At 32.1% G+C, this 14,329-nt stretch overlaps 1 protein-coding gene across 5 annotated transcripts in view; it reads right to left on the reverse strand.

The window, feature by feature from the left end:
* LOC111000702 (dystrophin, isoforms A/C/F/G/H) overlaps positions 1-14,329 on the reverse strand; it is a 328,798-nt gene that overhangs the window by 221,850 nt on the left and 92,619 nt on the right. The gene's annotated exons all lie outside the window — the stretch shown is intronic.

The raw sequence follows: 14,329 nt of genomic DNA on the forward strand, positions 1-14,329 counted from the left end.
CCAGTTCTCAAATCAAAGGCGTAGAAACTAACTATACCACATGTGTAATAAATCAATATTTTGATATATAATTCCCAGATCAATCGTAAAATGTAAACCGGTTAAACACGAGCATGACGTTGACCCGGGCATAATCGTCTCGGGTGCCAGGAGCCGGGCAATTAGAAAGCTCAAAGCAGTAATGGGTTGACAAGTGCCAGGTATACGTTAAAATTCTGTGGCAAATTTCCTGATTATTTTCATAAATTCACATTAAATTGTTAACATGTAAATCAACAAATATTACATTCGGTTTTCATACAAATATGTATTAAGATGACGTGGAAACTGTGTAATATTAGTTAAAATTAATAAATATCTATATATTTTAGTAGATAATTAAAACGTAAATAAAATGTTAGCAATCATTGCACACTTTAAGCCAAAACAAGCCTAAAGTTTATTCCACACTCATAAATTGTAATACTACATTCTCATTTCTGATAGTCTTTTAATTTCAATATGTCAAGACTTAAATTTAAGTGTCACTAAGATCTAGAAACCCCTAAATAAGCCAATTTATATGAAGTTAGTAGAGCGTTGTAATACACTACCCCAAATTTAATGTTGGTTATAAGCTCATGTATTGAACCATTTAATCCAGTTGATGCTTTAACCAGTGTTAAATTTAACATATATTTGAACGTATCTATAATATCCACCACCGAACTTAAGTCTAGATACGGATATTTTTTTATTACCAAATTCTGGTACTAATATTAAGTTCTAAGAATCTTCGCTTTGAAGGTCCTGTTTATTATAATACACTATTAAACATTTAAAAAGGCTAGTCGTCTCATAGCAAGCTAATTCCGCCCTGTGATGCTTGATGTCATAAAAAGCTTCCATCTAACGCTTTCAAGTATAAGAACTAATTAACTTGATGTATAAAGCTAAGTGAAACCTGACAATTTAATTAAGTTGATCGCGAGCTCTGAGGGCTTCTCAGAGTTTTTGTCTTAAGTTATTTCGTTGCTGTAAATCACCGTTTCTTGAGTTACGACTTGAGGCTACATTATAATTTTGACCGAGATTTTTTACAAAGTAACAATCCACTAGAGAGTGGAGCTGTTTCAAGTAGGAATTTAGAAATTTGTGAGCTGAATTATTTCAAGTAACTAACGTAGAAAGAAAACTTTTGCTTAAGAATCAATATCTCATTTCACTTTACAAAAAAGTCCATATGTGGATAGAGTTATGGTCTATTTAACGGTGGGACTTTACCCGTAAGAGCTAGATCGAAATAATCTTAAGATCTTAAACAAAGAATTTCACATAAAATTCGGTAAGGTCTTTATGTGAACGACTCTGTCTTGATATAAGAATTAATTATTTATTTAATACACGTTGCAAAAAATAGTACCAATTATAATTAATAAGATAGAAAAAAATACACCCGATGTTTGCTCATAAATATTCCGTTAACCTTTATGTATATTTGTGTTTTAAAGTAAAACTTATTATTTGTATTCATTTAATACGTGAAATCGAATAATGCTTTTCATATATTGTGACGAAAACACAACCACGGTAATATCAGTCATGTATGTTCTATTTGATTTTAAAACCACTCATTTATGAATCACCAATTTTCGTGAGTGCGTAGTAGTAGCGTGTATATTATTTGTATAAATTGTAAAAAAATAAGTACAAAGAAACGAAAAACTGCTATCAGAAACCTACAACAAACGAAGAGAGGACAACCTCGTATATTGTTCTTTGCTTTGTTAATTGTTTACGCTAAAATCTTATAATAGCACCCGAAAATTGCAAGGTATTTTTAGCCAGGCTTCATCAGAAATGATTAATAATTATATATAGAAATGTTTTTTTCTTTGTTTGTTGTTTTGTTTTTGGACTGTTTTTTTAACTATTTACTTTATAAAGAATTATTTTTACTGTGGTGAAGCCTTTCAGGTACTATCCTTGGTACCTGACCTCTCAGTGAATTTTGGTGTTTTCTGTGAAAAGTAATAATATATAAAAAAGAAACAGTCTCATTGGCATTTATCTTCTTATAAACGTTACATCGTACGATTTCTATTAATAACAGCAGCATCAAATATATGGCGTGGATTGTGGTGATTTATAGCCCTTCTCAATATACGGCATTATTCGCATCATAAATGTCAGTTGTTCTTGCAAGATGGCGCCACGCGAAATATTAATAAACCGGGGACAGTGATAGCTTTGACGAAATGAATCGAGTTCCAGGAACAATATTCTTTGTGATCGGGATTTCTTGTTCATAGAAATGTTTATTTGAAAATTATTGTAGGTAAGTCGTTCATGGGGTTCGCTGAGAAAATCTTTTGAATACATTATTAAATTGTTGCGGAGCTTCTTTTACTTAAATTAAAACTAATTGAATTTATGTGAAGTTCAATAAATAAGTATCGAATTGATCGTATGAATGAAAATGCACTTATTTGGGAACAGGCTTCAACGACTATAATTATTTAAAGTAAATAATACATAATAGTATAACTATTAAATATAGAAAGAATATATACACAAACACACATCTACTTTATGGCAATAATATTATAAGAAGTAAATTAGTAAACTTCCCAATTAGAAAGAAACAATATATACACAAAATCAGATCTACTTTATGACTCTTATCTACAAATTTTGAACTTCTGGATTGACGTATCAGTCAAAAACACACGTTTTTATATACATTTAATAAGTATAAAGAAGCATACATAAGCACGGAATGCTCTAGTCAACCGACACACACTTGACCGGATATTGATCGGCCGTGTAACCTGGAGCGCAATTTTCAAGAGTCCTTGTGATTTTCCCGCTTTTTTATACAAATGTATTTCTTTCATACATATTTCATGAATGATACATAGTTTATTGAATAAATATTAATAACGAATAGCTGAATGATTTGTAAGGGATATGTTTTATAAAAAACATGTTTCAACGAACGCGGTGTCTTATAAGACTGGTCATAAAAATTGCCGTGTACGCAGGAGATTGTAAACTTATTCTTCGGCCACCTGTTGGACACGAGTGGATTATCACACGAAAATATGACTACACATTGCATATTAATACTCTCTTAAATTGCGATTTAACGATTCTGCAAATCAGACCAAGAAAGTACAGTATATCATATACTTTGCACTTAATTATTTAGATCCCATTTCTTTAACGTGTTGTCCCCAATTAATCCTGATTTTTCGAAAAAGGTCGGGACGAAAGAAATTCAATCCCGCGAAGCCTTAATTAACGGCTCGGAGGCTCTCCCGGACGTCTTAATTAGATACTATACAACTATATCCGCATTCGTCTCACGTTACCCATAGAGAATTCTGAATTCAATATAGGTAACTTCACTTATTCGTCGTACGTAAAAAAATACATTTACTGCAAGTTATCAATAAATGGCCATATAACGGACAAGAAACTCTTATTACTCTTTTTAATTAAACATTAAAACAAACAGCTGTATTTTAGAACCAAAGTTTTTCTTTCCGGTTCTCAAATATTGATTTGGTTGATGTATTCGCTAACATGATCTTTATTACTGAAATACTAACTATACTACATAAAAACTAATATATATCATATCATATTATCTTTTGCTCTATTCGAAAAAAATCAGTTATTTTCAGCTGTTTATTTTGAGGGTAACATTCGATATGGTCAAACTAATGTAAAATATTTTTAAAGCGAACACAAGCATATATACTATATATTTTTGTCTTTTACATCTTGTATAATATCAAAAGATTTGCTATGACATACAAATAACTTTTGGAACAATGAATACGTATGTAAACATACACGTTTTTATCGATTTATTATTCCATTATGGTTCCGGCTAAGTAGATATAAATCAGTAATAGAAAATGTACATACAAATTCTTTGCTTTAGTATTTATGGTCTTGTCTAGTACTAGAATAAATGAATGAGTACCAAATATATTTTTTATAATTTGCGTTTTATACACGCTTTTCTCTGTACTTAATAAAAATTTAAGATTTTATATGTAACACATTGAGCTCTATTGACAAGCGATACTGTGAAGGAGTTTAATTGTATGATAATACAGCCTTTGGCGGCAAGTCGGATGTGACGTCACAAAGGTTACCTTTGTAAAGCTTATTATGAGCCGGAAGGAATCAGTGAAAGCTTCCTATCTTGATAACAAAAGAAATTACATTGTTATTCATCCTACTTCATTATTCTCCTGTCATAGCGATGATGCTTTCTCGAACCACTTTTAAACTTACCCATTTTACAATTACTTTGTGTATATTGTAAATTCTTAAAAGGTCGGCAACGCACTCGCGAGACCTCTAGCATTGAGAGTGTCCATGGGCGGCGGTATCACTTAACAACAGGTGAGCCTCCTGCCCGTTTGCCCCCTGTTCTATGACGCAGAAGACATGGTGAAATAGGAGCACGCACTTACATACTCATGACAACAACACGCAAACACGTGTGGTGTATGCGGTGATATTAGTTGTTTATAGTATAAACATACACGAATTCAAGTACGACCAGTCACCACAAGAAGCACCCGTTCACAAGTATGAAGCATGCTTCATACTTGTGAACGGTGGTGGGGGTGATGGCCAGCCATCGGCCCCATCGCCATATTTTAGGCAGAGAGACAACCCGACGCATGGACATACATATTCTTAGGTGGTGATTTCTACGTCAGTAAAATGTCTCGGATTCCTGTAGTTCGAAAGCAAATTCGACTTTACCTCAGCGTTTGTTACATAGAAAATACAGGGAACTAATTAAAAATGAAAACCCGTGTCCATCGCCAGACCGAACAATTTCCTTGTGATAAATTTTCTTTACAAATTCATGAATAATGGATGTTCCATCTAAGGGTGACGATCATTTCAAACTTTGCGAATAATTAATTTTGATCCTGTTATTACGTTACTTGAAAATCTTTTATAATTTAATTAAGGTATTAATTAAAGGTCGTTGAAGATTAGATTAAAGTTATCGTATTAAACAATTTCGTAATATCAACTTAAAATTACCATAAATTAATGAATATTTAAATAAGTGACATCAAGGCAATCCATTAAAAATATGTATGTACAAGTGTTTATTAAATAAATAATTAGAACTACATTATAGCAAAAGTGTTGTCAAAATTAATATATCTCTAGGAAGTTTTTGTGTTGGGGGGAACTGAATAACAATTTTTATTGGTTTGGTACATGTTTAAAACAGTTAAAAAAGTAATTTTAGTATTACAACTATGTCTTATAAGACATTTAGTATGAGTGAATGTGTGAGTGTGTGAAAAGGTTTTTATACGAGGGTTGTTATGATCGTGCGGTGTATCAATTGTAAATAACCCACAGTAGTTAACTTGATTGCTTTACGTTGTACTGAATTTTCTTAGGCACCCCAATTTTAAGTAATGCCTCCACTTGTCTCCACTTGCCGCCAAATGGGACGGTCAATTAAAAAATAGGCCAGAAATATCGCATTTAGTTCACAATTGTTATATATTTGTTACCTATATGTACATTACTGAAAGTAAATTTATATACCAAAGAGAAGCCACCAGAAAAAGAGTACGCTAACAGAAAATGTTTTTACTCGTGATTTTCCCAACGATGTTCACTCGAAACATATTTAAGGTTTATTTATATAGAAATATTTTGTTCGGTAACACGATTCAAGTTTATTACTTTATCTTCATAAAATTCACAAGCTTAGTGTCGTAATATGTCTTTCAAGCATTTCAACGGGGCCGAAATATTTATTCTGAGTTATATGCTTATTTAAGATAGCCGTTAGTTGCATCACAGGATATTCCCACTTCTGCCCTAGTTTTAAATTGTCACTTTTAGACACTGTCAGCTTGAAGAAACCAAAAAAAGCAGCAAATAAATGTGTATTCATATTTCGACGTCTATGGCTGTTTTAACCGTATTGATGCATGTCAGAGTCTGGTACATTCAAAGTCCCGCGTAGGTATTCCGAAACTTAAAATACAGACAGCGATCCTGACATTTTTGTATGCAATTTCGAAGTTCATTCAATATTTGTAGCGTTGATGTTACATTAGGAGAGTGTGATACAAAAACCCGGCATTGATTTCGATGTGAAGTGGTTTATGAAGGGGTCCGCGGATGAGGTGTGGCTTAAAAGAGTCAGGGTCTGCACCTGTTTTATTGGCATACATAGTTTTCTTATCAATAACTTTATTTTCCAATACCTTGGCGGAGCTTTGCCTTAAATTAAGTCTACTTTTTCTTTAAGCTAGACTTTATGTCTTGAATTTAAATTTTTATCATAATCCGATAGCGAATTTTCATACTAAGTATTCTCTTAAAAAAATATCTTCCCTTTTTCGCGTTGATTAGAAGTTACAGCTGCGAGCAAGTTACGAACAAGAACTGAATACTGATTTTACATGTTGATTTACAACCGACCTTTGGCTCCATATTTATGTTAGTTAAAAATATTGACTACTAAAGTATTTATATATTAAAAGGTCGACTACGCACTTGCCTTCTGGCAGTGTCCTTCACCATAGGCGGGTTCCTATTTTACTATATCTCTATCACATACTAAAAACTTTAAATGAACGTCCTACATATATTATTAAAAAAATGGAAGCAAAAGATGACATCTTTTATTTAATTTGATTTCATCCTCAATTTCAGGACGTAAAACATATTTTGTTCGTTTGTATCGACTTATTTTACCTGGTTAACTAAAGGTATTTTAATACAATTACTAAAGAAAAATATGTGTAATAAAGTGATTTTTAACTGTACCTACTGAAAATAAATTTTTCCAAAATTATTTATAGCAAAACGCGATGTTATATTTTCTTTCTTGAATTATAATTACACATTTTATAACTGAAAACCTCTATTATACCTAATAACTAATAACAATACATATTTAACTATAGCAGTGTTTAATACAAAACAAAATGGCCGCCATAATGTATTTCACGTAAGAATCACCTGCGCACTACGTGACTACATTCGGAAGCAGCTAGTTTTTGAGTTACAGCTCTATTTTCGGTACAAATCACATACAATTATCCGTGTGATTGCTGCAATTTTTTACAAGCACTGTTTTACTACAACATTACATGATCGCTAAAACGCCAAAAACTTGTGACGTTCCTAGGACTAGATCAGCCGAGAACATCAACTATCTTTAGTTTAAAAATATTTTATATGTTCATTCATATTCGTAATTTTAAAAACCAACGGACCGATTTCTATTCATTTTGCAATTAGAATAATTATTATTACTAAGTAGCAAAAGCTTTATTTATGTCTATATATATATATTTTTCTATTCATGTCTAAATAATAAGAATAAGTATAAAAAAAAACGTAAACATTGCGCACAAACCTTCTCGATTTAGGTTTGTTTAGTGTACTTTGGTTTATATAATATATTGTACTATTATGATAAATTTATGTAATCTTTATTTTCTCATGCATGGAGCCTAATAAACCTGTTTCAAAGTACTCATTTGTTTCTTCTTATCACAGCGTAAGCACAATTTTACAGTAAAGGACGATAGTATACTTAAATCTAGAATTCTTTCGTTCTTATAAGGGGATTAGGCTTTATACTTTACCCGACACGAATCAGTCGTTAGAGTTACCTGTAACAAAAAAATACATTTAATACTAATAGAATAAAAATTGGAAGTGGCAAGTTATATTGTTGGAACCCCCTGCTAGAAAATTTTCCCCTTCGCGCGAACTACCACACTTAGGGCCGCTACATTCTAGTTTTATTTAAAAAATATTTTTCATACGAAGCTTCACGGCATAAAAATCAATTTGAATTTAAATTTCTGCCTTTTTTGCAAAAATAATTAGAACATTTATTTTATTTTTTGTCTTTTATTAAAATAACTTTTAACTTTAAAAGTTAAAAAAATATTACTGTGATACTTTTTGACATTCAACACATTTTGTCTTCAGTCACGCTGTAAAGCACGCGAAACGTCGGAAAAACTTGAAATCATGTTAAATAATTATAAGCTCGTAATAATACGTAGCTTCAATCCGTTAAAAAAGGGTGTTCTTTAAATTAGAACAGTTAATAAAAAAATGAAATCCTTTGCAATAAGACTTCAAAATAAATATGCTATTCATTAGCTTATTTATTTAGTTGCGTCACGTACGACTATTCAACTTGTCAAATCTTTCACACAGACCAGCCCTACCGAATTTAAAGCTTCCCTAACAAAAGATCGAGGGGAACGCAGACACACAGACGAAATAAATGAGAGTATGTCTACCCGAGAATGTATTGTTTGTGTAAAACGTCTTCGCGATTTTAAATGGAGTATGTTCACGTATAGAATCGTGCTTACATCGGACTAGATATTAGAACAAGAAAAACTTGGGATTATAAACGGCTTTGTGGTGTAAGTATACCTAGATTTCATTATTGTACTTTTAAATCAAAACTTACCTACTTAAACCATTAGCTATTGACGCAGTTAATAATACTTTATGACCGAGTTAAAGAGAAATTAAGGTCCGTTAAAAATGTGTTATTGTCAAAGAAGGCAATTGAATTTTTGCACAGGTATAAATAATCAATCGATAAACCGTCATGCTATAACTTATTTTTTAATTCTTATACAATTAAATGTCTATTTAATGAATTTAATATTAATAATCTTTATATTCTCACAAAACTTCATACATGATAAGTTACAAGAAAGTTAGTTTCAGAAATTTTGCCATTTTAGTTATAACTTAAAAATTGCTATAATTCTATTATTGCAGTATGTATTGCAATACTAAACATAGAATGCTTTATTAATAAAATATAAAGCTTATTCGTAAAAAATACTTCATGTAAATCAATTATTAAAAGCAATACACAGCCCAGTTTTATAGTTTTAATTTAAAATGGCAATACAGCAATAATAATTAATCAGTAGTATCTGCAATAATCTGTGCGGCTGCAGACGCCTGACGCAGCACAAATCAGCCCATTCGGCTCGATCAGCTTCGCTTATTCAGACTGATATAGATTGGATTATACGGTATATCGACTAGCCCGGGTTGATAACTACTTAGTTGAATATCAGCCGAAGGCAGAAACTAACACGGAAAATAAACTACTGCTCAACTAAATCAGCATTTAGATATTTTTATCAGAAACTACTTCGGCAAGTGTTCATGTATTTTGGCTTAGATTTTAACACTTAATGTAGATTTAACGCAGATGGTTCGATAGCCTGGAACACAATAATTAATATAACACTCAAAAACGCCTGTCCCAAGTATTGAGATACATTAAAATATACAAGTTCGTTGCTGTAAATAACAGTAGTTCAACGTTATTTGTTTAACATTACGAGAGAGAACTTTCTCGCACAGAAGTTTTGATTGGTTGCACGGGTGATTTTAATTCTATACCTGCACACTTTACGAGGCTACTTTACCAAACTTACTACATTAGTAACTTTAATAGGTGGAAGCAATAGGGATGGAAGGATTTCGTATGTTTTAGAAAACATTAAACGATCTATGCATAGAAGTAATTGAGGGATCTTTTCGTCTCCATTTGTCAGTCAGAACAAATTCAAATTCAGTTCACAATGTGAGAAGAGTTCGTTGAAGAAGTTAAGGTAAGTTAAGTTAAGCGCACCACCACTTTGTGGAACCAGGTGCCCACTGAAGTATATCCGAACCTATTCGACTTAGGGTCCTTCAAGAAAAGAACGTACCAATTCTTAAAAGGCCGGCAACGCACTCGCGAGCCCTCTGGCATTAAGAGTGTTCATGGGCGGTGGTATCACTTCAGGAGAGCCTCCTGCTCGTTAGTAAAAAAAAATATTTTCTAAACTCAAATTAAGACTTGGTAATAAACTCTTCAATCACTAAGGAGTTTTAAAAGTATCTTCTGATATTTGCACCGAATTTTGATTCTATGAAATAAACTAAATAGACAAACAGAAGTGCCTCTACCAGCAGAGGGCAAGGCAAAAAGGATCATTACATAGTGATAGTATACAAAATGTACAATTCAATTTGTTTTAAAGGATAATATAAGTTTTGACTGATTTATTCCGTAAACGCCGCTCGCCTAAAAAATAATCCCAATAATGATACTTTCGCCTGATATGTAAATACAATTCAAATCTATTGTTGAAGCCACAGTTTAAGTACAATAGTAATATAACATATATATTCTTAGTTCTATGGGCTACAACGAGCTCAGAGTATGCATATTTCTTTCTTTAGCTTTTTCCTAATTAATTAGTTCCTGTTGATTAAAAAGGCTATTTTTTACGAGTAAGGCATAGCTCAGATCCAGCTTCAGGAGGGCGCATTTCTAAATATGTTTCATGTTTCAGGTTTAGCCACGCACCACCACTTTGTGGAACCAGCTGCCCACTGAAGTATTTCCGAACTAATTCGACTTAGGCTCCTTCAAGAAAAGAGCGTACCAATTCTTAAAACGCCGGCAACGCATTCGCGAGCCCTCTGGCATTGAGTGTCCATTGGCGGCGGTATCGCTTAACATCAGATGAGCCTCCTGCCCGTTTGCCCCCTATTCTATAAAAACGTTATTTATTTAGATGTGGTTGGATAGAGTGTACCCATTAAACCCGATTATGATTATGGGTATGGCAGGATACAACAAGGTAGAGGTAAGGAGGGTTGCCTACACGCTATATTTTTCAGGTCCTTAGAGGGTATAAAATGTGAGAGAGACTACTATTGCATGTAAGACTGATATGTTTTTTTTTCACACTACTATGTCATGTTTATGTTTTACGTTTTCTTGTTTTGTTTATGTAATATTTTTCTTAGTTAAACTTTTGTATAAAAGGTTTTCTGTAGTATAAGAAGTAATTAAAAAAATAATGGATCACCAGAAAAACTAGATAGATTTCGCGAACACAAAATTTGTAGCTGAGTTAAACGTTTACGCTTTTTAGAAATTGTGCCATTATAAAAACTCTTTTCACAACTGTAAGAAGCCTGGTTAATATCACGTTATTTGTTTACTTATAAAACGCAGAAACATTCTAGTGATAGATTTAAAACGTTAGATATTTGTAAAGCTCTAAAATTCGCACCCACTTGTTGAATTCACTTTGGACTCGATAATATTATTTTAGTGTATAAAAATGTCAGTAGAGTTTACAGAATGGATAAATTATTATATTCTTTGATTTATTTGGAATTTATTAGAGTATTAGCTGAGCACTACGTACTGAAGAAACTTAAATAAGGATTTTAGAAAGTATTACGATGAATACAAAATAAATATTACAATTACTTTATTAAAACATAAGCACACGCATAGTATTTGACAGCCAATACATGTCATTATTTTTTAATTACTATCATTATTCTACATTTTTAATATCTATAATTCGCTATATTTATAATAATGTGGATATATCTCCTCAATTCGAAATCATTATTTAAATACAATCTTTAATGTAGGTACAGTTTATTGTTTTTTTTTGAACATTGGACTTTTGTATTAAAGTGTTTTGTATTTTCTAATGTTTTAATAGTTTTTCTGCTATTTGGGATGGACACAATACAACAAAAAGCATGAAATTCAATCCAGCCGTTCTCGGGCTATAAGCGTTCAAACAAACCCGACTTTGTTTTATATACATTAGACTTTCGAGACTCAAGATGACAGATAAGTTAAAAAGAGACAGTAAGTATTGCGATATACAAAATACAGAATATGTAATGCTCTATAATTATCTCTCTATCTATTGGAGGCACACTATGGCATAAAACGAACAATATTTTCCGTCTTATTGAGTATGAAATCTAGGTACACAGAGTACCTTCAATAGAGTGCAGAGTATAATAAAATTTTTGTAACAATTGGGATGAATAAAACGTGGGATAAGCCATAAGGGCCGTCGAGTCTCCTAATCCTGTTTAATGGAAGTCTCCGGGACGCGGATTACCTGTTGATTTGCTAATGGATTTCATCGATTTAATTCAGGTTAAAATATGATTATAGTTTACACGTCGGGTTTTGTAAACATTACTGTATGATGGAAAAATCTACAAAATCAGTGACGCTGCATCATTTAAGTTTTTCTTATAGGCAAGTATGTGCCATCTGTGCCTGACACGCTAACTTTATATGTCTAAGGCGTGCCTTTCCTTCACCTTACGAGCGAGTCGTAATATAGATATGATAGAACCTACGATCTCAGGAATGAGAAACACGCTGAAGTCACTAGGCCTACACTCCTCTGCAAAAACTGTATCATATACACAACATATATCATACACATATACAAACATAGAGATTTTTTGTATGGTTCATAAATTTGTAATGGGCTGATAATGTAGTATGCCGCTAATTAAAAAAAAACACAACTCGAATGCTTGCAATATGAAGATCCTGACAAATATTTCGTTTTGCTTCGGCACTTTTGAGAATTTATTCAGTCCTTTAACTTTTAACAAGCTCACTCACAGTACGAGTTTGTAATGTAATGTACAAAGTTGAGTGTGAATATTGTTAAACAAATATAAAACAGTCCGGAACGAAAGCTATAAAATAAACAATAACCTAACATTACGAATGAATTTTATTTCAAGTATTTATTCGAAGATTCTCGCCTTAAAGCCTCAAGTGGTTGGGACATCTAGACGGAATGGCAGTCGACAGAACAGCGGTTCTTATTTAACAAGCTGGTGGCAAGAGGACAAAGAACACAAGAAGCTGGTTAGTACCAAAATTCTTGGTAATTTTATTTTATTGTGTAATTGTCTTATTTTGTTTATGTTTTCAATCGTATTTTTTTTAATTCCTATTTTTAGCAAAAAAGCAACTCATGTTTACATATATTGTCGTATATATTAGATAGAAGATTTTATAAAATTATCAGTAGATTTCGTAATAAATGTATGATATTGTTGATTGTGATGGCTAAATTTACTTAAGGAGTCTAAGGCCCACAAGGCTGTTTAGCCATTGATGATGATGATGATTTATTCTAATATATTAATAATTTAACGCGTAGCTACAACCTCATATACATTAAAGAATTTTAGCTTAGCTAAAGCTTTATACACTAGATCGTTCAGTCAATCACACCAAAGGTTACTATTCGTCTTTAGTATAGAATCAGTAAACTTGAATAAATAGTTGTGTCAAATTTCGTAACAGATATCTCCAAACTTTATAAAAAAGGGCATTCTCCTATGTTAATGCCCGACAACTCTAACATAAGTGTCCATGGGCTGCGGCATCTGCTTTTTATGGCTGTTACTTAGGCTCATTTGGATAAAAAATTGCAAAAAATGGGGCTATATAATGTCGGGCGTATATAAATTCACATCCATTAAAGTTTTATTTAAATCTTTAGTACATTTTGAAAACGATCTGATTTCTCCTAAAAGTAACTTTGCTTCTACAATTAAAGTAACGTTATGTTGTATACATTCCTTTATTAGTTTTAAGAATAAATATAATAAATTAATTAAAATAATTATGTAACAAAAAATGTAGTATCTGTAAACATAATTACGTCGTATAATTAGAAAGGGCCAATAATGAAACTCAATAGCTACCTATCAGATGTTCCATTAGCGGGGTAGAGCATTTATTAGCGAAAAATAAAATGTTACCAGCTATATAGCCTGTGTTGCCATTTGTCACCGTTATCTCTCGGCAGCCATACATATCTATTGGGCCCGTTCATCTTAATGTAATTAGGGAAGAGGGAAAGTAATAAGCCATTTTGTTTTGGAGATATTTGACGATTTTTTACATTACACGACTTAAACGACACAATAGTGGTATCGCTAGTACCTAAAAAATACATTTTTTTTAAATTATGTGGTTTACATCTGTCAGATTTGATTATAATTTTAAAATATAATTTGAAGATGAATTTTAAAATATAATCTTCAAATTATATTCAATCAATCATCTTTATCAAAAATAAATAAATACATTTATTTGTTTTTTTAATTTATTTATAATTTAAAATTAACAAAGCATAGCTTCTTTCAAGTCAGTTTAAAAATAGATAAAAAAAATAATAAAATTAATAATTCGTTAATACACTGATGCCACTCGTAAACTCTTATGGGGCTTCTAAACGGGCCATGTTTTTCTGCAATTGATGGCTGCACTATTGGCAATTAATTGTCCGGCCATCACAAAAATGTTTTAATGCAGATGATGGCCGAGCAATCTATGGCCGGGCCATGTGTTGCAATATGTCAGCAATAGTATGGCCCATGATGCAGACTCCTAAACGGGCCACACATACCGGCAACAATGGCTGAT

This window comes from Pieris rapae, chromosome 14 (genome assembly GCF_905147795.1).
Source record: "Pieris rapae chromosome 14, ilPieRapa1.1, whole genome shotgun sequence".
Lineage (NCBI taxonomy): Eukaryota > Metazoa > Arthropoda > Insecta > Lepidoptera > Pieridae > Pieris > Pieris rapae.